Source organism: Pongo pygmaeus, chromosome 5, assembly GCF_028885625.2.
Source record: "Pongo pygmaeus isolate AG05252 chromosome 5, NHGRI_mPonPyg2-v2.0_pri, whole genome shotgun sequence".
NCBI classification, from domain to species: domain Eukaryota; kingdom Metazoa; phylum Chordata; class Mammalia; order Primates; family Hominidae; genus Pongo; species Pongo pygmaeus.
Genome location: NC_072378.2, coordinates 50,181,673 through 50,187,672, shown reverse-complemented (window position 1 = coordinate 50,187,672; position 6,000 = coordinate 50,181,673).

Here is a 6,000-nt window from a genome sequence, read left to right as displayed (position 1 = left end):
ACTGCCACAGCAGTGGTTCTATCCCTGCTGCCCTTGTTCTGGGGAAGAAACAAAGACCTGAGGGCTACACCCAAGCTTACAGCATGCCACAGTCACCATATGGAGAGGAGACCAGTCTCTCCTCCTGGTGAGCCATCAACCCCCTGCTCCCCAACAAGTAGAGCCTCAAGTTCATGCCAGCAAGGCATCCACCCAACTGCCCTGGCTGAAACTTCCAGCAACAGTGGCTTCATGTTTCTCAGAGGTGAAGCCCCCAGGGGCAACCGAAAGCCTCTCTGCCACTGCAGAGAGAGTAGCAGTGGTACTTCCCATACTAAGGAAGGAGAAAAGAACCTAAGTGCCTTATCCACAGCTCCAACAAGCAGCAGTCAACCCAGAGGAAAGAAGACCAGGTCCCATTCACCCACCGACAGTGCTTGTCATCAGGCACAGAACTCCTGGCTTGAGCCTACCACACTGACCCCCATCCTGAGCTGATTACACTGATCAATTGATGATCTGCATCTCTCTGGGGCAGAGCCCCCAGGAGACAAGTAAGAGACCTCGTCTTCAACCACTGCTAAGGTAGGTCACTTCCTCTGCTGCCTTCAGGTTAGGGAGGAAACATAAACCCTGAGATCTCCCCATAGCTGTGGTGGGCAGTCTGGGAGTGCCAAGCTATGATCTACAACCAACACTCAAGTGAAAGAAGAGTCCACACTTTCAGAGTATTGAGTACTGAGAGGGAGCTGCAATTGTGAGAAAATATAAGACAGCCACATGGCTGAGCAAGAGCCTGCCTACTGACCAAAATGCTTAAGAGCCACCTACTGGATCACATCCCAAAGCTTTGACACCAAAAATACCTTGCTAACATAACCCCTTGTGAAACCAAAGACAAGAAATAAGTCAGCTGCAAATTATGAAAGACCCTGCCCAAAGCCTTAGCCCTGTGAAAACATCCAGCAAAGGAGTCTATGGACTGTACTCAATCTACACCACAATTAAAGGAACACCCACACACAGATATGAGAAAGAACCAATGCAAGAATTCTGGCAACTCAAAAGTATACACACACACACACACACACACACACACGCACACACACACATATATATATATACTCTGATGATTATGTGTCTTGGGGATAATCTTAGTTATTTAACCCAAAAATAATTATTTTCTTTATTTATTTATTTATTTTGAGATTTTTATATCTCAAATTATTTTTTATAAATAAAATAAATAATTTTTTTATTTTTTTATTATTATAAAAAATAATTTTTTATTATTACAAAAAATAAATATTTTTATAAAAATAAATAATTATTTATATATAATAATAAATAAATGAATATTTATTTATTATTTTGAGATGGAGTCTCCCCCCATCATCCAGGCTGGAGTGCAGTGGCATAATCTTGGCTCACTGCAACCTCTGCCTTCTGGGTTCAAGCAATTCTCCTGTCTCAGCCTCCCAAGTAGCTAGGACTACAGGCATGTGTCAGTGCATCTGGCTAATTTTTGTATTTTTAGTAGAGACGGGGTTTCACCATGTTGGTCAGGCTGGTCTCGAACTCCCAACCTCAGGTGATCCACCCGCCTCGGCCTCCCAAAGTGCTAGGATTACAGGCATGAGCCACTGCTCCCAGCCAGGCCAGAGTATGTTGTGTCCTCCAAACTATCACACTAGTTCTCCAACAAGGGTTCTTAACCAGACTGAGTTGGCTGAAAGGACAGAAATAAAATTTAAAATATGGATGGAAGTGAAGATCACCAAAACTCAGGAGAACAGCAAAATCCAATAAAAGCAAACCAAGGGCTGGGCGTGGTGGTTTATGCCAGTAATCCCAGCACTTTGGGAGGTTGAGGCAGGTGGATCACCTGAGGTCAGGAGTTTGAGACCAGCCTGGCATGTGAAAAACACACTAGAAGAATTTCACAATGCACTCAAAATATTAACAGCTGAATAGACCAAGCTGAGGAAAGAATCATCAAACATGAAGACAGGCTCTTTGAAATATGACAGTAAGATAAAAATAAAGAAAAAAATGAAAAGGAATAAACAAAACCTCTGAGAATATAATATTATGTAAAAAGGCAAAATATATGAATCACTGGCATCCCCGAAAGCAACGGGGAGAAAGCAAACAACTTGTAAAATGTATTTCAGGACCTCGTCTTTGATAACTTCCCCAACCCCAATAGAGAGGGCAACAGTCAAATTCAGGAAATACAGAGGACTCCTGCAAGATTCTACATGAGAAGATTATCCCCAAGACACATAATCATCAGAGTCTCCAAAGTCAAAATGAAAGAAGGGATATTAAAGGCAGCTAGAGAGAAAGGGCAGGTCACATACAAAGGAAGCCCAACCAGGCTAACAGCAGACCTCTCGGTAGAAACCCTATAATCCTCTCAGTAGAAACCCTATAATCCTCTCAGTAGAAACCTCATAATCCAGAAGAGATTAGGGGCATATATTCAACATTTTTTTCTTTTTATGGAGTCTCACTCTGTTGCAAGGCTGGAGTGCAGTGGTACAATCTCGGCTCACTGCAACCTCCACCTCCCTGATTCAAGTGAATCAGGTTGCCTCAGCAACCCAGGTAGCTGGGACTACAGGTGCACACCACCACACCCAGATATTTTTTGTATTTTTAGTAGAGACAGGGTTTCACCATGTTGGCCAGAATAGTCTTGATTTCTTGCCCTCGTGATCCGCCCACCTCAGCCTCCCAAAGTGCTGGGATTACAGGCATGAGCCGCCATGCCTGGCCTCAACATTCTTAAAGAAAAAAATTTCAACCAAGAATTTTATATCCAGCCAAATTATGCTTCCTAAACAAAGGAGAAACGATCCTTTTCAGATAAGCAAACACTGAGGGAGTTTGTTGCCACCAGACCTGCCTTACACTATATCTTGAAAAAAGCACTAAATAAGGAAAGGAAATATGGTTACTAGTCAAAACAAAAACACACTTAAGTACATAGATCAGTGACACTATAAAGCAGCCACACAAACAAGCTGGCATAATAATGAGCTAACAACACAATGACAAGATCAAATGTACACATATCAATACTAACATGGAATGGAAACAGGCTAAGTGTTCCCATTTAAAAGGCACAGAGTGGAAATTGGATAAAAAAAAAGCAGGACCCAGTGATATGCTGTCTTCAAGAGACCCCTCTCACATGCAATGACAATCATCTCAAAATAAAGGGATGGAGGAGAATCTACCAAGCAAATGAAAATCAGAAAAAAAGCAAGAGTTGCAATCCTAATTTCAGGCAATACATACTTTAAACCAACAAATATTTAAAGAGACAAAAAATGCATTATATGATGGTAAAGTGTTCAATTGAACAAGAAGAGCTAACTATCCAAAATGTATATGCATCAACACAGGAGGACCCAAATTCATAAAGTAAGTTTCTGAAGACTTAAAAAGAAACTTAGACTTCCACACAATAATGGTGGGAGATGTCAACACCCCACAGACAGTATTAGACAGATAATTGAGGCAGAAAATTAATGACAACATTCAGGACCTGAACTCAACATTGGACCAAATGAATCTGCTGAACCTTTACAAAACACTCCACCCAAAAACAACAGAATATACATTTTTCTCATCACCATAATGCACATACTCTAAAATTCACCACACAATAATACATGAAACAATCCTCAGCAAATACAAAACAATCAAAATTATACCAAAGACTCTTAGACCACAGTACAATAAAAATAGAAATCAAGACTAAGAAAAATCACCCAACAAGATGCAATTACATGGAAATTAAACAACCTGCTCTTGAATTACTCTTGGATGAATAATGAAATTAAGACACAAATCAAGAAGTTCTTTGAAAATAATGAGAACAAAGATACAGCCTACTAGAATCTCTGGGACACACCCCAAGGAAGTACTAGGAGGGATATTTATAACACTAAATGTCCACATCAAAAAGTTAGAAAGCTCTCAATTTAACAACCTAGCATGACAACCAAAAGAACCACAGAATCAAGAGCAAACCAAACCCCAAGCTAGTAGAAGACAAGAAATAACCAAAATCAGAGCTGGACTGAATGAGACTGAGACACAGAAAACTATTCAAAAGATCAACAAATCCAGAAGTTGGGTTTTTGAAAAAATTAATAAAATAGACAGGCTTCTAGTTAGACTAACAAAGAAAAAAGAAGGAAGATCCAAATAAGCACCATTAGAGATGACAAAACGTATGTTAACACTGACCCCACAGAAATACAAATAACCATCAGAGACTAATATGAACATCCCTATGCACACACCAGGAAATCTAAAAGGGATCTAAAATCTAAAAGGGATGGATAAATTCCTAGACAAATACACCCTCCCAAGACTGATCCAGGAAGAAATTGATTCCCTGAACAGACCAGTAATGAGCTCTGAAATTGAATCAGTTATAAATAGCCTACCAATGATAAAAAAGCCAGGACCAGACAGATTCATAGCTAATTTCTACCAGATTTACAAAGACGAACGGGTATTTTTACTGCTGAAACTATTACAATGAGTTGAAGAGAAGAGACACCTCTTCAACTCATTATATGAGGCCAGCATCATCCTGATATCAAAACCTGGCGGAGACCCAATAAAGAAAAGTATTCAATCTATGATCAATATTGATGCAAAAATCCTCAGTGAAATACTTGTGGCCAGGCACGGTGGCTCATGCCTGTAATCCCAGCACTTTGGAAGGCCAAGGCAGGCAGATCACAAGGTCAGGAGTTTGAGACCAGTCTGAGCAACATGGTGAAACCCCATGTCTACTAAAAGTACAAAAATTAGCTGGGCGTGGTGGTACACACCTGTAATCCCAGCTACTCAGGAGGCTGAGGCAGGAGAATTGCTTGAACCTGGAAGGTGGAGGTTGCAGTGAGCTGAGATCACATCATTGCATTCCAGCCTGGGTGACAGAGTGAGACACTCAAAAAAATAAAAATAAATAAATAAAAAATAAATAAATACTTGCAAACTGAATCCAGTGGCATGTCAAAAAGCTAATCCATTATAATCAAGTATGCTTTATCACTGGGATGCAAGATGGGCTCAACATATGCAAATCAATAAATGTGATTCATCACATAAACAGAACTAAAGACAGAAAACATGATTATCTCAATAGATGCAGGAAAGGTTTTTGATAAAATTCAATATCTCTTCATATTAAAAACTCTCAATAAACTAGGTATTGAATGAAAATACCTAAAAATAAAAAGAGCCCATCTATAATAAATCCACAACCAGCATTACACTGAATGGGCCACATCTGGAAGCATTCCCCTTGGAAACCAGAATAAGACAACGATACCCTCTCTCAACACTTTTATTTGACATAGTATAGGAAATCTTGGCCAGAGCAATCAGGCAAGAGAAAGAAATAAAGCGCATCCTAATAGGAAGAGAGAAAGTCAAACTATCCCTCTTTGCAGATGATATGATTCTATATCTAGAGAACCCCATAGTCTTGGCCCAAGTGCTCTTTCTGCTGATAAGCAAGTTCAGGAAAGTTTCAGGATACAAAAATCAATGTACAAAAATCACTAGCATTACTATACACAAACGATAGTCAAGCTGAGAACCAAATCAGAAATGCAACCCTATTCACAATTGCCATAAAAAGAATAAAATATTTAGGATTACAGCTTACCAGGAAGATGAAAGATCTCTACAAGGAGAATTACAAAACATTGTTCAAAGAAATCAGAGATGACACAAACAAATGGATAAACATTCTATGCTCATGGGTGGGAAGAATCAATATAATAAAAATAGCCATACTGCCCAAAACAATTTACAGGTTCAATGCTATTCCTGTCAAACTACCAATGACATTCTTCACAGAACTAGAAAAAACTATTTTAAAATTTATACAGAACCAAAAGACAGTCCAAATAGCCAAGGTAATCCTAAGCAAAAAGAACAAAGCTAGAAGCATCACACTACCCCATTTTAAACCATACTACGGGG